Source organism: Triturus cristatus, chromosome 9 (assembly GCF_964204655.1).
Source record: "Triturus cristatus chromosome 9, aTriCri1.1, whole genome shotgun sequence".
Taxonomy (NCBI): domain Eukaryota; kingdom Metazoa; phylum Chordata; class Amphibia; order Caudata; family Salamandridae; genus Triturus; species Triturus cristatus.
The window spans coordinates 518,560,101-518,585,671 of record NC_140592.1 but is presented as its reverse complement, the minus strand read 5'-3'; the positions used below and the strand labels follow the sequence as shown (position 1 = coordinate 518,585,671).

At 47.0% G+C, this 25,571-nt stretch overlaps 2 protein-coding genes across 3 annotated transcripts in view; both read left to right on the top strand.

Annotated features, from left to right (window-relative positions):
* Positions 1 to 25,571, top strand: part of LOC146798226 (uncharacterized) — a 1,134,427-nt gene that overhangs the window by 1,014,966 nt on the left and 93,890 nt on the right. The gene's annotated exons all lie outside the window — the stretch shown is intronic.
* The window catches only part of SPTBN2 (spectrin beta, non-erythrocytic 2), a 935,599-nt gene continuing 930,190 nt past the window's right edge, over positions 20,163 to 25,571 (top strand). For both annotated transcript variants that reach the window (XM_085625501.1, XM_085625502.1), the window contains exon 1: positions 20,163 to 20,464. The gene's annotated coding sequence lies outside the window, so the exon portion shown is untranslated. The remainder of the gene's footprint in view (positions 20,465 to 25,571) is intronic.

Here is a 25,571-nt window from a genome sequence, read left to right as displayed (position 1 = left end):
CGTCTAGGCACTCACATAATTGGTCTCAATGACGACATACCCTAGGGTCAGTTCTCCTGAGCCCATGAGGCAATATCAATGTCACTCCCTATAAAATATGGATAGTAATTGCACCCTTTGTCCACCCAGCAAACATCAATCTTTATCCCTCCACATACGGGCAAAATCTGACAATATCTTGGATTTTGTCCTGACAACCTCTCGGATAACAATGCTCCAGCATCCGGATGGGTATTATGTATACTACCATCAGTAGGCAGGGAGCCTGTTTTTTGTCTTATGACCCCACTCAGTCATCTCCGTGCTAATGAAACCATGGACTAACTCGCAAGTAACAGCGTACTGTCCGGCACATTTTGACCCTCTTGAACTATGACCCTCACGATTTGATATTTATCTTTAATTTTACTGTATCAACAATGAGTCTATTACAATGATCACAGGGTGTTTATAAGCTCTGGGAAACATCTCATTGCTTACAACGAAGCTGTACATAATTTACAGGCAGCAGAACGTTTCACTTCATTTGCACAAATCGTCACCGTTTGGGTGACTCCACCACTCTAGAGGTACCCATCAATACTGATGAACCTGCTCCCAGCACCGTTTTTTAGGTCTCGCCTAGCAGCGCGCAAGCGCTGCCTAGGAGGGGACCTTTAGCCATCACTCAGGACTTTGCTTGAAACCCGTGCATGTTTTGCATTGGTTTCAATTGCCACTTGTGCACATTTGGCGATTTCCTTGCGGGAGCGAGCGGCGCCATATGTTAGCTATTATCGCACTCGCTCCCGCAAGGGAAATGCTACGCGTGGCTGCACTCACGGTGAGTGTGTGTTGCTACCTCAATCCGCCTCCATAGCCCCTCAGGTAAGCCTTCGGACACACAGCCGCCCGTCCACACTTTGACTTGGCACGGTACTGACGGCATAAGATAGTGCTCTGGGGACATCTAGTGGCCATTGCAAACGGTATTTATATGGCGCTTACCACCCCTGACGGCAAGAAATATTAGCATAATGTTGACTAGCAATAAAATATTCGCTATTTACACAGCACAAGCCGCAACATGACTTGGCAATGAGTGCTTTATAATTGGCGACCACGCAACAGAAAGCGTCAAGTGGGAAGTCCGATCCCATCCCATTTAGCAATATCGCCTCACAAAAAAGTGTGTGTATCATGTTTAAAGCTTTCATCTCATGCGACACGGGGTTGTGGTCAAACAGTTAATATATTAGATTATCGTGCAATTTTATGGTATTGATTCATCGATAGTGTGCATCATTGATGTGGCTTCTTGGCGCAATATGATGACTTTTTCTTTACCTTTGCATTTTGCAATGGAACTTTTTGATAAATCTGTTTAAACCCCATAATATTAAAGTTGTTTTTTTTGCATTGCACCAATAGAAGGCCTCCACGAATCACCACCCTCTTCTCCACTGAAATGTTACGCTTGAATTCCACCAACAAACAAGCTCGTACATAAGACAGTTTGAGTATTTCATGACGGTTGAGCAGTGCTTAATTTGTGCCTGTGGTTGCAGGTGATGGACCTTGGCACTCAATTTTGAGTACCTGGATTATTTTTCAGATTTAGAAGTGGGCAAGACAGCAAATTAATAAGGAGAACCGAGCCAGAGCTGAGCCTGGGGTCTGGTTTGGATCTAAGAGACTTTAAAAATGTGTGTCTCTTAAAAATATGGATGTGTTTCAATTTAGTTACCTAGGGCCCGAGTTAGAGTTTTTCTGTTCGCCAACTCTCATCTACCCACTCAATTCGTCGTCGGGTGGACCACCAGGTTTACCTGATGGAGTAAAATTTACTCCATTGATGTAAACCTTCCTCCACCGGCTGATGGAGTACAGGCCATTGTAGGTAAGCCATCTGGCTGTTTACCTGCCACCACCAAAAAACATTCTACATGCTGCAATCCTTCTCATTAAATATAATTGCAAATATGATCGAATTATCCCAATGCACAACAAACTCCACTTCCCCCTGTGTGCCTGTGCGAGTATACATCACATTAAAACAGGCAGTATCATTGACAAAGTCATAAACACCAACACCCCTCACACATTTCAACCACTTTCGAAACCCCTAGCAGAATACACAGCTGAAGCATCTCAAGATTAGAAATGTGAAACTGCAAGCAGGAGAAGAAGTGATACCAAGCATTTTGCTAAGGCCTTGAAGACTGTACGCTATTCCAGTCCAATCCCCGCAGCCCACATCACCTCTCAGGATTTGGTCGAATCTGACAACTCGTGTTCAAGCAACACCTGATCATTTCATGAAACCTACTGGTGCTTGCTTTGAAGTGCATCCCTCCCCTTCTGTAACCACCCCCTTGTCCCAGCCTGTGTACTGGTCTACCCTTACCACCTTCCCCCATCTCCCTTACCCTTCCATTTCTCCCTTCACGACTTTCACAGTAAAACTACTCTACCGATTTGGCTTTTTTAAGTCCACACAAAGAGACACAAACACACACTTTCGATTTCCGTTTGTTGTGATTCTCTAACAAAGCTATAACTAAAACCCTTTGGAGGGAAATGCAGAAAGTAGAACATACAGTAGGAAGATTCACACTTACACCAGGAAATCGACAACACATCCATCCACTAAAGCCTTACAACACGTAGATTGGGCCCCAATGTAGGAGCACACTCAACTGGAGATCCTGAAACTAACATGCTGAAGTCTCTTTGGTGGAATAGCAAGGGCAGGCTGCTTTTAAGGGAGATGCTAAATGTGAAGAGTTTGTGTACTGCTAAGGCTATAACCATGTTCTTAAGAAGTATCTAAAGATGAATACAGTGTTATACTGCCTTTATATGAGGTGCAAGAATATTCCATTGCCTAGCTGTAACCATACAATGATCACCTATCGAATCTAGTTTTATTACATATGGGATGTAGATAGTACGCCTGTGTGGTGCGTTCAGATCTTTTTTCTCTGATTTTAAAGTCCGAGATAAAAAAAACATAATAGTATGGCGTGGAAGAACAGAGTGAAATGAGGAGTGACACATACTTAAAGAAAGCAAATAATACATTCACCATGGGAATAATAGGGAAAGAGACTCGTTTGTGTTTCTTTTTTGCCCGCCTTGACTCCTTACCTTCTATTGGAAATGAGGACACACAATAAAAGAAAACAAGCATTGGTATAGCTAATAGGTCTCGCCTTTGGGACCTTATAAGTGTTTAGCCATGCAACAGTTGATGTTCTTGCACCAAGGATATTGTGCTGGATAACTAAACACTTATAAGGTCCCAAAGGCGAGACCTATTGGCTATGCCAATGCTTGTTCTAATAGAGGTAGCAGTCTAGTCTATGGACATTTGTATCCTAAATACAATATTTTCTTCCTCAATTAACAAAAAGAATAGATAGTGTGGCGGGACTTGTGTGACAAACATAGGAAGCCCTCCCTGAAAAAACTACTTCCCGGGCAGCAGCGGCAGGCAGCACAGCACTGATTGTACGTTTTTGGGCGGCAATTGCGGCAATTACGGTCACTACATAAGGACCCCGCCCTGCGGTCTCAGTGTTCAACTGAGCCACGGGAAGGCAATACCTAAGCGAGGCAGTGTCCTGGAGTTAGTAAGGATCGGATGCTGTCCAAAGCGTCACTACCCTGATATTTACTATCCTTTTTCTCCATATACAGAATGTGACTGTAGGCACCCTTCCCACCCGTTCTAAGGCTCATGGAGCATTGTCTCCTAACAAACAAGTATGTATTCATGTTAATTACTTTTCCACAAACAGAGTTTGATACCTCCAGGGTCCAAAGACTTATCTGTATCCCTTGAACTACAACCCCAGGCAATTATAATATAGAGTGTGTGTTTTATGTTAAGTTTTTGTGTGTCATGTAATGTCATTTTTACCTGCAGGACACGGCACTTGTGTATTACTACACGGTAAAAGCTAAAAGAATACATATATATCGTTCACTGTATATATCACTTTTCTTTCAGGTCACCACATTAATCGCCGGATGCAGCACATGTCTTGCTGTGATAATACTGTGTTTTTCTTTCAGATTATTATATAGAATACCTATTGGGTATTGTATCTTGTGCATGATTCATTGCCTTTTCACTTAGTAACAGCACTTGTATATATATCACTTTACACATTTACCTACTCTACCGACATTGTTTCGATAGCATAGTGAGAACAGAAGGGATCTGTTTTTGTCCTGAAGAAGAAGCCTTTGAGCTTCCAAACATGTTGACGTACACAGGAGGGATCGCTCATTAAAGCAGGATACCTCCAACCCACTTTTTTAACAGTACCAGCTCCAAGGAGTATTAAAGTTACTAGTCCATAAGAGTCAGGTACTTTTTAATACACTTCTTTCACTCACCCCTGACCCTTCCTTTCACAATTTCCTACACTACACATAGTACTGAAAATCAGTGCTCCCACGTAGCCGTAGGTCGTAGCACACCCCGTTCCACAGCAGGACGGGAAGACCCCCATGATGAAGCATGACACCAAGGGCCCTATTGGTGTGTGAGGGGTATTTAAACAAACATTGTGTGCTTCCAACCACTGTAGGAAACACACGTGACCTGTGAGTACACCTTTTCTGTAATCTATCTGAGGGTGGATCCCAATGTTTTTAAAAAATGATCCAGATATCTGCATCTGGTGCGTAGGGCCATCTCCTAATGAACTTTCTTACCGTCCTGTCCCATACCCTGGCCATTAGCCGTATGAAGGGAGGATATGCATTCCTGCAGTGTTAGTAGAACATCCTATTCCTTAAATACTTTTCGAAAAATTTCATAGAAGGACCCCTGCATAACATAGAGGCATCTAGGTAGAACCACCATTTTAGTCAGGGCTACCTTGCCCATCAGGGACTATTTCAGTGTGTTCCAAAATTTTACACTGCCGTGTAATCCCTTTACTATCCTTCCCATATTCAGTTCGTAAAAATGATCTTCCTCTCGGGTAATGTGTATACCTAGGTATCGGACAGTTTCTAGTTCCCATGGGAGCTCCAACTGTGGAAATTGGGATGTCTCACTTCCCTCGACTCGCCATATTCGGTACTGCTGAGATTTAGACTAATTGATTTGCAGATCCAAGGCTTCCCCAAATTTTTCCAGGGCACGGATTAAAATTGAGGTAGAATTATGAGGAGGCTTAGGTACACTAAAGCGTCATCCTCTTAGAATGACACTACATGTTCTGTCTGTCCAATTTTATGCAGTCTCCCTTCAGTACTGATCTCAAGTGGCATGCCAGCAGCTCCATTGCTATGGCAAATATTAGTGGTGAGAGCGGGCAACCTTACCGTGTCTCTCTGTCGAGCCTCATACTTTCAGACACATATTGTCCTATAGGGACCCTGGCCATTGGCTTTGTGTATCATAGTTTTACCCATTTGATAAATTGAGGGCCCAGGCCTATTTTGTACAATACTAGCCAGATATATTCCTATCTAACTGAGTTGAACGCTTGTTCGATGTCTAGAAAGGCCAGAACGCTTTCTTCTGAATCTGTGTCTAAAGTCTGCATAACATGTGCGAGTTGACGGATATTCCTTAGGGTATTTCTGTGGGGTATAAACCCTGACTGGTCATCGTATATGAGTTGGGGGAAATATGGGAGCAGTCTACTCGCTAGAACATGACCTATAAATTTCAAATCCACGTTCAACATGAATATTGGTCTGTATGAGTTCGGAAGTGCCAGGTCATTCCCGGGCTTAGAACTTGGTAACTCTTTCTTCTCCCATGCCTCTGCAAGTACCTCTAGCATTCTACCCGCAACCAGACCCGGATATTGCTTATAGAATTCCGCCGTAAGGCTGTCTGTGCCCTGCGACTTAGCTGTTTTCATGTGTGTGATCGCATTCTTTAATTCTGTCTTGTTCATTGGTGCACCAAGGGCTTCAGGGTCTAATCTAGGCATTTCAATCCCTTCCAGGTACGTTTCTATGTTCAGGGTGTGTGCGGCATTTTGGGGTTCTCAATATACTTTATTTAGGTGTGCTGCAAATACTGTGTTAATTTCGTGTTGTGTATAGACCAGTTTGTTTTGTCGGTCCCTTATTGCCAGCATTGGTTTAGGTTGTGTTTCCATTTTAATCAGGCGCGCCAGTAGATGGCCAGATGTATCCCCCACTGTGTACCATCGTCTGCTACTTTTATTTCTATTGTATTTGTCCAGCCTGTTCCACAGATCCCCGACCTTTTGCCTTTGCTCTGTCCATTTCTGGGGGCCCTCTATTTCTGTGGGGAGTGCTGTTTTAGTGTGGCTAGGTCTCGCTCTTGACTCCATAGGTATCGATCATAGGTGTGTTTCCTGCAGAAATGCAATCGAGACCCTGTATCTTTTTTAATGAGCTACTTTGCGTTGCATTTAACAAAATTGTTATGCCCTCGGACATTCCCTGTTATAAACTTGTATTTATGTTCCTCATCCTGAATCATCCTGAGGTTTCTCTCTATTTCCCAAAGAGGTTTCTTGTCTAGTGTCATGCGTAACTGCGACATCCCTGTACCTCTTTCTCTGCTTGGCAGAACACATTTTTTTTCCGCTGGTTTTTAGCTTACCACCATAACTGTAACATCCCCAACTGCCCCCTCTTCCCTCCCACAGGCAGTAGTTCCACACTCCCATAGCTCAACAGATGGCCTAAGGACCGGTGACTCCACCCCAAACCTGTCTTCCCCCACCCCCTCCCCCATTACCTCACACTTATCGTTTCAGAACAAAAGATTGATCAAATCTAGTCCAATTAAGTAGTCTCTACTATGTGGCCAGTCACCGTGCTACCTCACAGGACCACTTGGGCTCAGCAAGGCCGCACATGTGCACAGCAGCTGGAGTGTCCTATTGACTTCAAGTGGTGGAACCCCCCATTACCATTTCTTCCTTGGTCCCCTTTTCCAGTCTACACACACCTCCCTCATCCCAGTCCGCCCAATCTGTTTTTTTATGTTCCGCCTTCATTCTTGTCTACTCACAAGTCTTTGATGCAATCTCTCATTGTTCCCAGACCCCACCTGCAGCAGGTATGTACCTCCGCGTTCACCCTTATTCTTCATGGGTTCCATCAGTCTGTTACTGGGTATATTTGAATGGCGCGATCTTTGTATTGCAGTGAGCCATTGGCACGGATATGCTGCAATATTATGTCTCTGTCTCTGTAGTTAAATAGGCGTGCCATCAGGGCTCTAGGTGGTGATTCCGGGTCCGGCTTTTCTATTGCAAAAAATTTGGAGACTCTAATATTGTCAAAGGCCGTGCTAATCCAGGTTTCCAAGAATAAGTCCGCTGCCAGCACTTCTGCTTTTCGGGAAAACCTAAAAACCTAAGATTGTTCATCTTCGATCACCCTTCAGCATTCTTCACTCTGTCTTCCATACGATTTGACTGAGCTTGTAATGAGGTGACCGTCGTGCGGAGCCTTTGGATGTCTTCACGCAGTGTCACCACCTTATTTACAGTGTTCGTGACTCTTTCTGCCACCTTCTGAAGATCTAGGCGTGAGTAGTTTATGTCTGATCGCCATTGTGTCCATCTTCGTCTACAGTGCCACTCTGGGGTCTCTGATGGCCTTCAATGTGTCCGCCTTGTCGAATGCAATTGCGCCTTGGTTGATCGCGTTTTCCAGGTCTCTTCTGGGCTGTTCTGTTGGTCCAGGGCCCGATACTGTTAGTCTGCACACCTCTCGATGGCTTATTCTTGACCATTGTTTGACCGTGGGTTAGTGTCCTACTTTGGACTGTACGTTTCTGCACTCCATTGTACTCTGCTTCATACTTCACTGCCCCGTTCCGTGGTCTGGGTTGCTTTTTTGGTATCGGGGGAACTGGTTTGGGGGGGACCACCCCGGTCCACTTGGTTAGCTTGAGTTTTCTCTCTGGTGGCGATCCATTACTCTTCTCTGGACACTGCTATTCTGAGTCTCACTGTCGCTGCTACGTGCTCTGCAACTGTCGGTGAGGGGGGCTTCTGAAATGTTGAGATACTGGCCACTGCATAGAGTCCTTATACCCCCTTGTTCTGATTAACGGTTAGTTTGTAGGCTGTTCAGACACTGGCCTTGCTTTGGACTGGGGGGGCCTCTGTCCTCCTCTGCCAACTTGTCCGCCCTCCCCAGCGCAACCACCTCCTCCACAGCGCTGCTTTTATTTTCTGCATGTACTTTTGTCGCTGCCATCGCCTGCATGCAGGTATTTACCTTTTATGCCTGGTAATTTAATTATTGCCTCCTCTGATTGCCATTTATCGGTCCCCTTGTTTATTATATCCCTAGTCAGGGCCCGCTTCTATCATAGCTTTCCGCCCTCTGCCATCCGCTCCTCCAGGTGTCTCCGAAGCGTCTCTACACACGAAAGGCAGGGTGTCTGGGCCCATAAGGGCTGCACTTCTTCTCGGGCCGCCGCTCGTGGGGCGCGACACGGCCACTCCCAAGCTGCCCAACTCACTCTCAGGCCGCTTGCGTCCTGCTCCACTGCCGTGTCCCGTCCGGAGCTACCACCAGCTTCACGGCAGTGTCCTCGGGGCCAGGTACTCTTTGATTGTTGCGGGTGTGGCAACACTTCCAGTCCTGTGGCGTGCTATTGAGCAGTTCTGCTCGGCCGCTATGGTTCCTCTGCGTGCCACTGTAGGGGCTCTGTTCCTAGTGGGGATATTCTGGGCCTAGGAGGGTCACGCTGCTTGCCGGATTCTTGGAGGGCTTTGGTTTTCGCCGTTTCTTAACGGAGGGTCGCCATTTTTCTTGTCGCTGGGGTCAAGGTGTGTTGCGGCAACTTTTTACGTGGTTTTAGCGCCAGTTCCACCTTGGCCGCGAGGAAGGAGAAGGAACGACCTCTTGTTCTGGTCTTCTTGATGCGAGGCAGGCACTGTAGCAAGGGAGAGCTGGGCAAAGCGAAGGGATCTTTGGAGTGCGTGGAATGTGAGGCGGTAGTTCAAGTATGCAGGTCCGGTGTTGTGGAAGGCTTTGTGGGAGTGGGTGAGAAGCTTGAAGGTGATTCTCTTCTCGATGGGGAGCCAATGTAGTGTGCACAGGTTGTTGGGTGATGTGGCAGTGACATGGTAGGTTGAGGACTAGTCTGGTGGAGGCTTTCTGAACATTCTGGAGTTTGCAGGTGAGGTTTTATTGATTCTGGCGTCGAGAACGTTGCCGTAGTCGAGTCTGCTGCTGATGAGGGCATGAATGACGGTCCTTTTGTGTTCGAGGGGGATCCATCTGAAGGTCTTTCGTAGGAGTTGGAAGGTGTGAAAACAGAAGGATGAGACAACGTTAATTTGTCAGTCCATTTTGAGTTCAGAGACCAGGATGATTTCGAGGTTGCGTGCATGGTCCGTGGGGCTGGGTGGGTTCCCAAGGGCGGGTGGCTACCAGGTGTCGTTCCAGGCATTGGGGTGTGGGCCCATGATGAGCGCTTCGGTTTAATCCGTGTTGAGTTGTAGGCAGCTGATCTTCAACCATTTGGGACTGCTTCCATTCCTTCTTGAAAGTTCTGTTTGGAAGTGTCGGGTTTGTTGGATAGGGAGAGGATGAGTTGCGTGTCGTCTGCGTAGTATACAATGTTGAGTCCGTGGGATCTGACGATGGGGGTGAGCGGGGCCATGTAGATGTTGAACTGGGTGGGGCTGATGGAGGATCCTTGGCGGACTCCGCAGGTGATCAGTGTGGGATCTGAGAGGAAAGGGTGGGAGTCTGACATGCTGCGTTCTGCCGGAGAGGAATGAGCGGATCCAGTCGAGGGCCTTGTCATGGATCCCTGCGTCGTTAAGTCTGCTTGCTAGGGTGCGGTGTCTGACTGTGTCGAAGCCTGCAGAGAGGTCCAGGAGGATGAGGGCCACAGCTGCCCCTCTGTCGAGGAGGGAGCGGATGTCGTCTGTTGCGGCGAGGAGGGCGGTTTTGGTGCTGTGGTTTTTCCTAATGCCATATAAGGAGGTGTCAAGGATGTTGTTTTCTTCAATGAAGGAGGCGAGCTGGCTGTTGACAGCTTTTTCGATTACCTTAGCCAGAAACAGGAGTAGAGAGATGGGTCTGAGGTCGGCCTGTTTCCAGTCATCGGGGAAGGAGGCGGTCTCGAGGTAGCGGTTGATGGTTCGGCAAAGCTCAGTGGCGGTGATGTTGGCGACTTTGTTGTAGATGTGAGGGGGGCAGGGTTCCATTAGGGCCCTGGAGTGGATTGACTTCATTGTCTTCAGGGTGTCTTCGGTGCTGAGGGCGGTCCAGCTGTCAAGTGTTGGCTGCGTGGTGTCTGGAGTGGGGTGGTGTGGGGGTGTGGGTTCCGCTGGTTGGTTTTCATCATCAAAGTTGTCGTAGATGGTCTTGATTTTATGGTGCAAGTAGGGGCTGTGTTTGTTGCAGAGGTCCTGGGAGGGGGATGTCTGTACTCTGACTGTTGGACTGGGCAAACTCTGATGATGCTGAAAAGTTCCTGGCTGTTGTGCGTGTAGGTCGAGATTCTGTCCTGAAGTGCTTTCTTCCTTGTGTTTCTGATGAGCTGGTGGTGGGCAGTGGTGGCTGCTTTGAAGTACTGTTGTTTTAGAGTTTCTCCAGATTTTTTGGAGGCGTCTGCAGGTTTGTGAGGATTCTCAGAGTTCGCTGGAGAACCAGCTAGCTCTCTTGGCGTGTGTGTTGGTGGTTTTCTTGAGGGGGGCTATGGTGTTGACTCAGTCGGTGATCCATTGGTGCAGGGTTTCGGGCTGCGGTGTTTGGGTCGTCGTCTGTGGTGGTTGGAGTGGAGCTGCTGAGGGAGGCTGTGAGTTGGTGTGTTTGAGATCTTGTTCCAGTTTCTGCGTAGGAGCTGGTGTGGAGGTTTGAGGGTGATGGTTGTTTTGAAGGTGAAGTGGATGCAACGATGGTCTGTCCATGGGAGTTCAGAGGTGTGGCTGAAGGTGATAGAGTTTCCCGCTGTGAAGATGAGGTCGAGGATGGGTCCTGCTGAGTGCATGGGTTCTGATACAATCTGATTCAGTCTGATGTTAAGGAGGATGCCCAGGAGTGGAGTTGTGGTCTTGGAGTTTGTGGAGGTGGAGTTTGAGGTCTCCCAGCAAGGTGTAGTTGGTGGAGGTGATGGCTTGCGGGGTGATGATGTCAGTGATGGAGTCGGTGAAAGGTGTGCGGGTCTGGGGGCTCTGTAGATGAGGATGCCATAGAGGGTGGTGGTCAGGTTGGTCTGTATCTTGAAGTGTAGGTATTCCATCAGGTTTGCGGGCTCGTCAGTGTGGGTGCTCAGTCGGAGGTAGGATTTGTGGGCGATAGTGATGCCTCCTCCGGGGCGGTTGAGGCAGTCCTTTCGGGTGATGTTGTATCCTTCGGGGATCGCGATCGTGATGTCTGGTCCCAGGTCAGCATTCGTCCAGGTTTCTGTGAAGAAGGGGACATCGGGGCTGGTGGAGGTCCCAGATTTCTGCTACATATCTGTGGTGAAGGAGTGGCGGCAGGTGAAGGGTCCATGGGTGTCGATCGGCGAAGAACGCTTGCAGTTGTTGTTCTGGCCTGTGTTGAGTGCGTGGAGGGCTGAGGACCTGTAGCGCTGGTGGGTCAGAGGTCCAGGGTTCCTGGCGCTGGTCGCAGTCGGTCAGGTCGCGGACAGGCGCAGACGTGCTTTCCATTGGCGCGCCAGCAGTGCAGCCACGTAGCAGCCCCCATTAAGTAGAGGTCGGGGGAGGGAGATCAGCTGGAAGGCGGGAGCGGAAACATGCGGGATGGGGAGGGGCCGCAGGGCCAGCAGCAGCGGAAAAGTGTGAAATGAAGGTTACAGAATTAGGCAACGAATAAGGCAAGGCAATACAAGTAAATAGAGTACAAGGCAAGGCAATACAGTAAACACAGAAGAGAGCCAAAAGCAAAAAAGGCAACTGGGAAACAAGTGAAGAACAGGCACAGTGAAGAACATGCACATGAGCAGAGGGGAGGGGAGGGCAGAGCAGAGCCTGAACAGGAGGCAGCAAGCCTCGAACACCAACCTGAGCAGTGCAGGAGTTAGACACTCTTTGGTGGAACTGTGGGAGGGGAGAGCAGTATTCTGACCAGGAGGTCAGAGGTCTTGCTCCTTGCATAAGAACGGGCTCGCACGTAGCAATTATGCTGGCTCCAAGCAGGAGTACACATAAAATGAGCACAATGATTGTGAAGCTCTGCACCTGCTGCATAATTAATTAAATGCTAACTAATTTGCAGATTATAAAAATATTTTTATCTCAATGGTTCATAGTTACTGAAAAAAAGAAACCAGTGACACTTGTAGTGGTACCACACAGAGCAGGCCTGTTGCAATGGCTAACTGGTCGCATCTTACTTGCTCATTGCGATATTCAAATGGTAAATTGGTACTAATGAGGTGTATCTTTACTCGGATGACAGCATGTGTGTTAAAATTACAAAATAGCAGAAAAATACTGACATAAAATGTGCCACATTATTCCGCATAACTTTTTTTACATATAGTTTCTTGGTGCATGATTTGACCTTCCATTACAGCATATTCCCATTGCCCTTGCATTTATTGGGCCAAGGATAACAAAATAATATCTTTGTTATTTGTTTAATTACAACTAACTGGTTTACTAAGCAAGTATTAGAATAATTTCGAATTGCATCCGAATCATTAGGAACAGGCGCAGGTGTATCTATACATCGACCATTTCTAAAAAATAGGACATTTTGGGCTTCAGTCGATGCTGTGCAAGTTTTGTATAACCCTTATTCTTTAAATTAGTGTTTTAGACTAACACATTTTAAAAATGTTTTTATAATGAAACATATAGCTCTGGATTTAGTATAGGCCCTTGTTTTGTTACTAAAATGACATTAAAAAAGCTTCACTTTCACATTTTTCCTTGTTTCTTATTTCTGTTGGGCAGAGTTTGCTATAAAAAAAACTAAATGCATAAGCGAAGACGTTCATTGGCTCTGCTCCTCAGAACTCCACCCACTTTCTGGCACACCTATTTTAAGGGAATCCCAGAGCAAACGTTTCCTCTTCTAGCACAATCTGAAAAAAAGGATATTCCAGACCAACCAGAACACAAATCTAAGACTTGCAGATTACACAGAATTCTCTGCAGCAGGTGCATTGACACACTGTTTTACTGGAATTTGACCCATCGGTTTGCAAATTACATGCCAATCTGCATCAGCCAGGTTCACTCACAGTGGCATCTCACTGGGTTACAAACGTGACCCAAGGGGGTATCTGTAGCGGGCTTCTGATCCACCGAACTGTTTTACTTTTTTATGTCACCTTCTAGGCGGGGATATACTAGCAGATCGGTGGTTATATAAGTACATTTAAGGATTTCTTTCTTTATAATCTTTATTTCGACCGTTTTAGATCATAAAAGATATACAACAATAAAAACATTTAAAATAGAGTTAACATTCGAATATAAAGCACATGACATTTTGAGAAGGAGCATAAATAACAACATGGTGCAAAATACAATTCATTCAATAGTTCTATTATCCCCAGCCTCAACCTGCTTTATATGTCTTGCTCGAATGTGCCACATTGCTCTTAAAAATGTAGCTACCGCAAACACAACTGGGGGCGAAAGATCTGTTTTTAACACTCTGTAGGCATGTAGATAATGCATAAGACCCAGGTTCTTAAGAAGGGGAACAAGCCAATAATTTCTGGGTCTACAGTATGCTTTACAGAAAAAGATCATATGTAGGTCATCCTCCCGGGTTTGGGTGCATAGTGAGCATTGCTCTGATGAGGGGGGATTGGGCCACTGCTTTGTAAATGACCCAAGTGGGAGTGAGCTATGTCTCCACTGAAGGAACAATTTTCTGGTGAAGACCGGGCTGATATTGTCAAGAACACTCTCTTGGTGGTACACATCTTTCATTTTAATAAATAAGTTAGTAAGAGACCCCTCCTTTGTAGCCCCTATAAGTTTTGATAATTTAAATTCATAAAATTCCTTTACCAGGAGTTTCCTAGGGATCCTACAGCACGCACTCCCTGGGTTTCGCCAAAGCTCCGGCCGTCCCAGATTCTCACATGTCTTTTTCACATAGGATAACCATGGGATAAGAGCGGCTTTTGGCAGAGTTAAAATCTCTTGTAGTTCAGACCTATATGTTGCAAGTTCTGGCCTAGCCCACAATCGACGCCAGAAAGTCAGCGGTTTGAGTGCCAGCTCTTCACTAATGGGTCTCAATCCCAGGTCCAGCCTCAACGGCAAAAGAGGTGTACTTGTTGGAAGGGCTGCCAGCTGCCTAATAAAATTGTTTTCAGTGACTAGTAAGTTCTGTGTAGAGGTGGGGCCCCACAGTTCCCCGCCGTATACTACTGCCCCACGCGCTTGCATTTTATAAATTTGTAGGGCTGGGGTCAAAGGTTTAAAGGACGAAGTATTCCTCAACCTACAGATACCTACAGTTAATTGAACAAGTCTCAAATTGGCCTTGTTACGATGGGTGTCCCAGGACATTGTTTGATTAATGGTGACTCCCAAATACTCAAATGTACATACTCTCTCCAACTTCTGAGTGCCTATGATGGGATTAGGCCGGGTGGAATTTGGGGGGTTGAGAATCATGTATTTCGTCTTCATTGCATTGATCTCTAGACCCCGCTCAGTACAAAAGGTCGAAAATCCATCTAAAATTCGTTGAATTCCCATGGGGGACTTAGACAGCAGCAGGGTGTCATCCGCAAACATAATAGCGGGCACCCTGCTGCCATTGAGTTTTGGTGCGTCGGAGTCGGCCACCCTCAGCAGGTGGTCGATAACCCCGTTGACAAAGAGGCAAAACAGGGTCGGAGCGAGGACACAGCCCTGTCTTACCCCCCTGTCAACCGGAAATCTATCCGTAAGTACCCCATTCCTACCGCACCTCACACGTGCAAAATTTCCCATGTGCAGTCTTATCAAAATGGAAAGGATATCTTGCGGTATGGCCAGGTCCGCCAAGACGGACCAGAGTCTTGCTCTTGGGACTAAGTCGAAGGCAGCACGCAGGTCCACGAAAACCGTGTACAAGCTGCCACCCTCGATTATTGCGGTCTTCCAGTAAATAAGGTTCAAGCGGAACACCTGGTCCGTAGTCGAAACCCCCTTCCTAAATCCTGCCTGATAGGGGCTAAGGATGGAAAAGTCATCAATCCAAGTTTGGAGGCGATGAAGAATCAGCCTACCAAACAACTTCTGGGAGACATCTATAAGGCTAATGGGCCTGTAGTTGGCTGGGAGCAGAGGTGACCCCTTTTTAAAGACCGGCACAATCTCTGCGCCCAGCCAAGTACTAGGCACCTCCATGCCCCCCAGAATAGCATTAAACATAGACAATAGATATGGTGCCCAAACATCTGGTTCCTGTTTAAAGAGATCCCCGGGGAGGCCATCCAAACCCGGAGCCTTGCCAAGGGGTAAGGCAGAAATTGCTGCTCTAATTTCAGTCACCGTAAAATGGTCTCCAGAATGACATGGTGTAACAGTGGGTGGTAATTCACCGGGGACCCCAGCCTCCACCCTATAAAGGGACCAGAAATGCTCCTTCCAGGCTTCAGCTGAGATGTTAGGTTCTATAGCCGATGGAAGATCTTCTGAGCCAGTATTTACAATTCTCCAGAATTTGCAGGAGTCCCTATTGGCTAATGATTTAGTAAGGTCCTCCCACTTCTCCTGATCCCACTCAATCTTAGCGTTAAAAATCAATCGCTTATACTCCCTCCTCCTAGCCTTGATCTCAACTTGGCTATTGCCTTCCTTAATGGCGATTAAAAGGTCTGATTTCGCCTTACGGCAAGCAACATTATACCAGGTCTGGCGATTAGTGCCCCCCCCCCTCTTAAGTGGACAGAAGAGGACTTCAGCCAGAGACTTTATCAAGTCATCGTGCGCCAAACGCAATAACTCATAAGTGTCTTTGGCGATAGAATTTCCCATTAAAGTACACACTACCTCCAAAATGGGGATTACCCTGGAGTATAATTCTGCGACTTTCCCTTGATTAGTGGCAAGCTTTTCCCATCTAATTCTCCTTCTGTTAGACGTAAGGACCAACCCCGTGGACGCAGAACCTACCATGACCTTTCTTCCCACTAGACCCGGGATCTTATATTGTAACTGGAGCGCATTGTGGTCGCTGTCCTCCCTTGTAATTACCTTAAAGTCAATGATTAGCGACCACTGGGAGAGTTGGACCAAGATATAATCTATTCTTGATTCCCTACCCTGTTTATTATACGTCCACTTTGGAGGGATATCAGAGTTTACACGGCCATTACAGGCCCGCAAACCATGCTTAAGTGTTAGGGCAGTGACCTGGACCACAAGGGGTGTCCAAGCTCTATGTGGGATAGCATATGTGGGAGGAACCAACCAAACGGCGTCCTCGTCTCGAGAGGGTCCATCCACTAAGCCCGGTAGAGGCTCAAATTGTGAATTCAGATCTCCCCCCACCATGAAGGGTATGTCCGGGGAAATGCTATCGAGAAAGGCTGAGAGTTCATCCATCGCCCTCGATTCTTGGGTGATATTAACCGGCCTTGAATAGACATTGACCAGGGCGAGCCTGGAAGAATTTGACCATTCCAGTATCACGCCGAGGATGTCCTCTGAATGGGCGAGGATTCGTGTAGCAGAGCACCCCAGATCAGTTGCCACCCAGATGATAAGGCCTCCCGATGGCCGCCCACGACCCCCCCACCTAGCTGCCACTGAGAATGCTGCGAAACCTGGGCGAGAGTACTCCTCTCTCGCCCAGGTTTCTTGGAACATACAGATATCATTACCTTCCACAAAGGAGGCCCATTCTGGGGAATCCAGCTTGTTCCCCAGACCGGCCACGTTCCAAGACAGTATCTTTAGATGTGGAGGGCTGCTTATTTCATAGGGAACTGTGGGGGTATTTTCACCCAGGGTGGCCATAGATCTGATGTTTTGTCGGGGTTCCTTCCTATCAGCTATAGGAACGTTAATACTAGGTGGGGGGACTATTGTCCATGACTCGGGGTCCTTAACAACACTAAGCGCCTCAGACTGAGCTACCTTGGGGGAGTTTGACGTTAGACCAACTGGGGTATCATTTCTCCTCTTGGGACCCTTAGATGAACTGGTGGCCACCCCTCCACTCTCCTTGTGTTGTCAATCCACCATGTCCAGCGAACTAAACCTGTTAAATGTCGGAAAATAAACAGGCTGCTGGACACCATGAGAGTAAGGATCCCCACACTCTCTAGCACCCCATCCCCTACCCCTCCTAGGAACAGTTTGCCATCCATCCCCCTCACCCCCGAAAGTCTGCGGTGGATAAAAGAATGACAATGGTAGCGGCTGGATAGATGTTCCTTGGTCATAATGCGGCCAAGAGCATATGTGAGAAACTGACCTAGGTTCCCTAAAGTTAATCAGCACACAATCACCATTAATGGTTTTTCTTGAGTTGCCCAGCCATGGAACCCTTCTTACCATGAGTACCTCAGCAGATACTCCTCGCGGGAGAGGTCTATTAGTGGTAAGTCAATTAACAACCTTGTTTCTTAGTGCAGCAACAGGTTCTTTAGAATCCTGCTTAAGCTCTGGCACCCCTGCTAAGATGACTGTGTAAGGGGCTGCCTCTGGGGGTAGATGCACCGGCCTAGGCCTTTTGGTTTTCGGGGGGAGAAGTTGTGTGGGTGTACTTTTGGTCTCTACCAGAGCAATGGAAGGTATCCCCACGGTGGACAGTGAGGCTACCGGACGTGTGACCACCGGCTGCGATTGTGGGGATTTCACTTGTGGATTTGCTCCCTCTAGGGGGGGGGGAGTACAAGTGTGGCCTCCTTAGTCATGGTTCCCCCTCTACCCATATCTGCCCTATTACCGGACTTGAGTGTGTCAACTAGTTTAACAGTAGCTTTTTCTATAGTCACTAATCTTGCCTCAATCTTTATCAGACGAGCCTCAAAGGGGCTTAATAAAGCCCTCATAAGAGCGCCCATATTATGTAAGGTTAAGTCCTCCTCTGTATTTGTGCTAGGGCAGGGGTTCTCTAGATATGTTAGGTGCGGATCTGGATTTGTAGCAGATGCCTCATGGGGTTTGTCTTGCACGGAACAATTTATTGTGGGTACATCTCTCGTATTATTCCCAGCTCCCTGGTTATGCTTCGCAAGTTTAGCCTTACGTCCCCCTGGATTATGAGCCCCTCTTTTCCTCTTTGAAATAGCTCCCTCCCGTTGTCCCTGTGCTGCACGGCTTTCTTTATCAGTGACAGGGGTATTATCTTCCTCAATGGCCGAAATAGGGGGTAGGGTGTATTCCCCAGTTTCCCCAATTTCTCCAGTGACTGAAAGTATACATTCAAGTCTATTCTCTGGGGTCCGTGCCTGTGCTATCGTTCCCATGGATGGTCTCCTAACCCACTCGATTTCTTGTGAGATACGTCTTTCTAGGACAGTGATTTCATCAATTAACAGGGAGCCAGCTTTGGTGAAATATGTGTCCAAAGTACCTTTGGCCGGTCCAGGAGCCAGCGTGGTTTTGCTACGAGTCTCACTGGCGATCATTATCCCCAGTATCACCGTGCGGATCGGTCGACCGCTCAAACACCAAGGGGGGTAGCCCGGTCCCGGTCTCTTCCGTTCTCTAATGGCCTCAAACGGTCCGCCCTTTGCCCGGGCTTAGCCCCGGGCGCTCCAGCGCGCTCCCGCGCAGTGGAGAGCTAGATTGATTATATAGGGCGGGGTTAGGGGCCGTGGGCGGAGCAACAGGGAGAGCGGACCAGGTGTTAGGTGTCGGTCAAGCAGGGACTCCTGGGAGATGCAGTCCCTGGTAAAACGCTCGCAGCCCTGATGCAACCTGAGGCCACAGACCACCACTCCTTCAGGCAGATTCAGCTGACTCTGTCCCCACACAGCGAAGCGGCACCCGCGGAGCGGGTGCGGCGAGGAATGGAGGTGAGTTTTGATTCAGCAGCAGACCTCCTGGTGAACTAGGCTCCTCACAACGAAGGTTTTGGCAAGTGATGCCACAATAGCAGGGCAAGCAGGTGTTTGAAATCGCCTTGGGCGGGCCGTGGGCGGAGCAACAGGGAGAGCGGACCAGGTGTTAGGTGTCGGTCGAGCAGGGACTCCTGGGAGATGCAGTCCCTGGTAAAACGCTCGCAGCCCTGATGCAACCTGAGGCCACAGACCACCACTCCTTCAGGCGGATTCAGCTGACTCTGTCCCCACACAGCGAAGCGGCACCCGCGGAGCGGGTGCGGCGAGGAATGGAGGTGAGTTTTGATTCAGCAGCAGACCTCCTGGTGAACTAGGCTCCTCACAACGAAGGATTTAACTCTGTCTAACCTAAAAGATGAATCGATCTGACACTAAGTGCAAGCATGTCATATCACCTAATATGTTCTAAGAAATCTGGATAAACTGTGAGAGGCGGCTTTTTAATCCATGTTGCTGTACATATATTACTCGATATCTTGAAAACCTAGATATTTTAGTTTTAGTTTTCTACTAAGGTTGTCCTGTTTCCAAAAGGAAATGTTCATTTCAAATCATGTACTGGTGTAATTCCTAAATTGTAGAATGAATGTCTGGGGCTTGATTCTCACAATTGAGTTCTATTTCATGGGTCAGAATCTAATTATTGACTTCTGACCATTGATTATATGAAATTATTGTTGAATAATTTGAAGTGTATGCATTCCTAAACTTGTTTTACAATTAAATGTATTGTTAATAATCTACCACAAATTTGAATTTGAAGTGCCTTCCCATCGCGGTTAGCTGCAGCAGTACCCTTAATCTGCTCATTTATTTGTAATGACATTTTCTCTGTGACATGTTCCCACACCTCTCCCGTTTTACACATAGTGATCTTTGCAGCAGGAGCATTAACCCATACTCTTACTCTTACTGCCCCTTAGAGCAGAAGCTCTCAGTTTACACATAGACCTGTGCAGCAGGTGCATTAACCCGTTGGGATACCAGACGGGGATACTCACCTATACCCTGCGTGCTCTGGTCTGATCTGAAGTGAATGCGGATTAAACCGCAGGGTGGCCCCGCACCGAGGGCTGCTCTCCCGTAGCACGGCCCGCTGTCGCCTATATTGCTTTTTCCATTCATTCCCTCTCTTTTCCCCGATCCGCGCACATAAGCCCTCCTCCATTACCCATCTCCCTCCCTACTCCCCTCCCTCCCGCCAGCAGCTGTGACATCTGATTCAGAAAAAAAGCGTGAATCTCCCTCGGTTGGTCGGTCGGTGTGCGTCTCTCCCTCTGTGGACAGCTACATCCTTCCAGGGCCCGAAGGCACATCTAACCTGGATTTTTTGGGGGTGTGTGAAATCTGCGTCTTGGTTGCTTCGGGGAATTCGACACAACGCCGGGAAGCTATCCCTCATCGGCGTTGGCGCTTTCCCTCCCTGGAGGTGCTGCTGCTCCGCTGCATGAGGACCTGGCCCCATTGTCTACAGAGAAGCGTCGCTGGCGCCCGGAGAGGGTCTTCAGCCCCCGGAAGGTAGGTGGCACCCAGCACCCATGACGCCCCAGCCCCCGTCTGACGGAGAACGCCCTCCCAGGGCGCCCCTTGTAGGTGGCGGTGCTGGCTAGAAACCTATTGTCAGGAGGCAGCTCTGCTCAAATCCCCGCTCGTTCTTTAGCGGTGGAGCCCGCGGGGTATCGGGCTGTAAATGAATCCGCTGCGCCCCTGTTGCCTTTTGGAACTGGTTCCTCTCACCATTCATTCGTCTCATCTGGGCTCTTAGCCGTGCACGCTGGATGGGGGTGGGGTGCCCTCGCCTCTAGAATGCCCCCTGTTTTGGCTTGGCCGCAAGCACGCGAGTGATGTCCGAAAACACGCACGCGCTGCAGCTGGCTCCAGGGGCTCGCGTTTGTTAACTGGTCAAAATGGATTTCTGCTTGGGATAAAACCCCATCGCATGTCCATTACTGAAAGAGGCCTGCGGCTAACGAGGAGTCCTCGCCAGCGTCACTCTCTGTTTATTTTTCACTGCCATTTTATCTTATTCTCATCTCCGTTGCCAAGCCTGGTGGGAATTCCAGTTGGCCAGTTATCCGATGCGGCGACTGAACCCGCTTGGAAAATAATGGGTTTCCAGACATCGGCTGCATTACTGGACCCTGGGTACAAGCAGAGGTGGCCCGGGGAGTTCTGCTAGTTAATTAGATACACAGGCAACATTAGACCAATTATTGGCATCAGGAAGCAGGTAAAAGATGCACCTGAATTCCATTAGACTTTTCATGGGGCTGCCCACAGTGTGCCCTGTAGATGTTTACGTTGCACTGACATTTCGAATTTACTACTCATAGTCGTAATACCATCCCATGTTTCTCTAGCAAATATATCTATTTACTGTATTCTGCTTATTGTAATGTAGTCTTTTTGAGAGCTTGATACCATTTTTTTAAAAAAACAGGCTGAGTAAACAAACATTCTGTGTGGCTAATGGTGGTTTTTAATATTCCTTAAAGCTCACAGTTCCGAGGGGGGGCTTGAACGAATGGCCCTGGTGCCCATGAGATGGTGGCAATGAGAGCTTATTTGGAAGGAATTAAATCGGGGCCTCGGGAACCGTTATTGTTGTCGCTGGGTTCGGACAATAGGCTCTGCACGCCCAGGCAGTGCTGTGACGGTAACTCGGTGGTTCTGTGCACTTGCTGCGTCGGACCTGCAGGTCAAAGCCAAGGTTCAAGTCGCAGCCTTGCCATCCTGGTTTCTTTATTGTCATCAACACGAGGAGCGCAGAGTTCGGTGATAACGACACCTGTTATTTCCTGCGTTGAGAGACGATTCGTTTCGTTCTGCGCTCGCTATAAAATGCTGGATGTGAATGCACTCCTATAAAAGGTGGGGTAAACGCTTTTGTTGTGCTGAATCACGCACAGCGGCAGCGAGCGTGCGCCTGGCGTCGGCGTGGCGTTGTTTCCACATGCCTAGCCGCCTCTGGTGGGGGCGGGCCAACAGCTAGCGAGGAATGGGTATTTAATGCGAATTTTATTATTCACGTGGCTCGCCGTTGTTTCTCGAAAGGTGTCTCCCAGAGTCGCTCATATCTGTCCGCCCATCCCATTCCGGACAGGCATTTGCTGGTATGGTGGACCATCTGTCATTCTTGAGGGGGTGTCATTCGGAAGAGGTTCTTCGGGGTATGCTCGTCGCCGTTCTCCGGTGCTTGTGACGTTTCTCGCCCCCTTTCATCAGGGAAGGGTGAACCTCGGTTGTGAGAAGCGATGAGCTGTTTGGAAGCATGAATGTAATGACTTTAGGGTGTATTCGGCTACTCTTGGGTTTTGAGACCTGTTTAATTGTATCTTTAGTCCTATGTTTAATTGTCTCTTGAGGCCTGTGTTTAATTTTTTAAGTACCGCCAAATACACCTGATACCGGAGCAGCACACATTGGAGGCGGGAAGTGCTGAGGTCAAGGGAGAGGAAGTAAGAGGGCTGAGATGTAAGACCACACCAGGGCATGGAATCAAACCACAATAATCCGATTATGGTAACACCTTGTATTCTCAGATAAAGTCAAGATAGCGGTGAAGGGGGCTGTCTGACATGTCTTCAGAGATTGGAGATTTCCTTTCCGGTGTGGGGAGTTTCAGAGGACAGGTAGTTTTTTTTTTTAAGTTGCCAATTCATTATATGTGGAATTTTGAACCAGCTCAGCGTTTGGCAGTCTGAGGGATATGGTTATGTATGGCTTCCATAGGAAGCTTTTAGTGTACATAGCAAGATTCTAAACCTGGTATAATGAAGCAACAGCGGGAAACAAAAGTTGCTTGCCACTGTTGATTCATCATGGAGGAAGCATCATAGGGGAATCACAGACTGCTCTGTCAGAGAGCCTGTCAGCGCAGCCCTGACAGCAGAGAGCACAGGCTCAGGTAGGTGGGGCACAGAGTATGGCAGAGCTGGGTGCCTGGAGACCAGGTTTCTTTTCTTTGGGAGCGGAGGCCATGTATGTATGGATACCCCATTAGTCCTCTGCGTAGATGTAGAAAGCAGGGGCAGTTGACTTGAAGGCAGGAGGGGCAAACATAATTTGTTCTTGTTTTTTGTCACTCATAACCCCTCAGAAAACACCCCTCTATTTACTGTTACCCATTTATAATTTTATTAGTTCCGTATTTTAGCAAGGCTGGCCCTGTTTATTGAATTGCCTTAAGGGTAGGATAGGGTTTTGTACTTTTTGCGCACGTTCACTGGTGTGAATGCGGATTCATTAAGGCGGGTTGGCTCAGTTTTAGCTGCTGCAGATTGAATTGTAGTTTGATAGCAGTAAAGTGAGCTGAAACAGTGGTAGGTCTGTGTTGCAGACCTTTGCGTAATCTAGTCTCACTGGGATTAGAGTCTGAGTGAGAGATGCCGGAAGATAAGTCACAAGAAGGCAGGTGATATTTTTAACCATGCGGAAGTGATAACCGCAGTTCATCAGCAGTGTATTTGTATTTGCTTGGAGAGGTTGGTACCTAAATTGTAACCTCATTGTGCAGTATTGGTGCTATTCCCAGGTGATATTTCCATGAAATGTCTTTAAGGCCGTATAGTGCAGCTCATCTTAAGACATGAACATATTGTTTCATTTATTGGGGGACGACATGTTGCAGTGAGTTTTAAGCCATTGAAATGAGTGACATGTTTTGGGTCATCAACACATATTTGAGAGTTGAGGCCAAAGGGATTTGTGATGTTGATCAGTGGGCACAGACAGGCATTAAACAGGAGAGGAGGAAATGGCTATAGATCCACTTCTCAGTTTGTTTCCCAGCCAAATGTTCCATGTTCCTGTCGTGATGGTAGGGTTAATATAGAAATCTACAGATATACGCATAGATATGTATCAACATAGTCAAGGATGACAACGTCTAGGCTGGATTTTTTTCAGAAATTGTATAATGGCGGCTTGTGGCATCTTCATGGTATGTCTGTCTGTATATGACAATCTCGGTGGTACATGCTGGAGCGGTCAGCATTGACGCCCTAGCTCTGGATCACCAGCTACTGCAGTATATGTTTAGTAATAAGCTGACTAGTACAACGCAGACTTTTCTCACTGCTGGAACTATCGACTAATGTATCTTTTCAGTTAGTGGAAAACACTTCTGATGACCACTAAAATTGTAAATGATGCTGTAACCTATCAACTGAGAAATGCATGGTCTGACACAGAGATTTGTTTTTTTTTAACCTTGTTACAACGGCACAAGAATACAAATTGTGTCCAACTAGTGACATACTCTCACACGACTTAAACCCTTGGGCTTCTCCCTTGAGATATACTCTTTTACCGTACAAAACACTCAGCTTCTCTCAGGATGCATCCCAGTGCTAGACGGAGCAGCCGATGATGAAGCATGCCACACTATGGGGCTGACTAGAAGTTGGGTGGTTAATTTGGTCCTGTGTGTAAACCCCTGTTTACACATGGGATGGAATTACGAGTATGGTTCTATTTAACGCATCCAATATTTATCGGATGCGTTAAATTACTCAACAGTCTTTAAATTTCAGCAGGTCAAACCTGCCAAAATGTAACAGTTGAAAACATATGGTATTTACCGTATCAAGCAGATTTTGGTGCGTTAAACACTAAAATCTGCATGTTATTCTACATAAACTCATCATAGGTGTGATTTATGGCACCCAATAAATAACGTGCCCGTGCTACTGTTATTCAACAGGGGCAATAAATAATGCCTCTTCTTGTAATCAGGACCTTAGTTGGTGTGTATCTAGCATTCTATGATTACCATTATCCTAATTTACCAGTGGTAGTTTCATGAACCATAGGTGAACTGAATTCATGCATATTATAGTTGCTGCCTGGGAGGAGGCTTATTTCATTGGTCTTCAGAGAAATTCCTCTATTTTTCCTCTTTATGTCTCATAGGAGACATACCTCCCCGATAGTTGTTTGTGAGGCAATCGTGGCCAGCGTGAAAAGTTTAATAATGCCAGACAGATCCATAAACACATAACATGCAAACAGCAACATGGAAAATGTAAAAGCAATAGTTAAAAACATTTCACATCCCAAGTTTAATTTACTTCATTTAAATAGTAAAAATGATTATAATCTTTATATTTATGTCCTACAAAATTAATTTAATAAATTTTCGCACATTAAAAAACTGTCCGGACCCCACACAAATATAAAATATCCCGATCACACTCTTTCTCTTTAAAGTGCAGTATTTTCCAAAGGTGGTCTCTGCAAGCACTTTTTGAAATCTCTAAAAGGGACAGATCAGCAACAAATGCTCCACTTAATACTTTATATGTAGAGTACAGAGGTATTTGCCTTTTTTCTGCTCAATCCTGGCGAAAGATCCCTGCATTTCTAAGCTGGATGAACACCCAACCTCAGCATCAGCCGCTCAAAGTTTATTAAAGTATTCGGGATAATCCTAAAATAATTGTGCTCGTAATTTTCATTCTAAAATTCAAAATTCCTTTTGCTGCTCATATATCCTAGGTTGCTGGTTGTACTTATGAGCAGCCCTTTCTTCTTCAAAAGCAACTTAATATTTCTTCTAGCGATAATGTCTGACTTTTTGGGTATTTGTCACTTCACATTAACTGTATAAATAGTTAATTCAGCT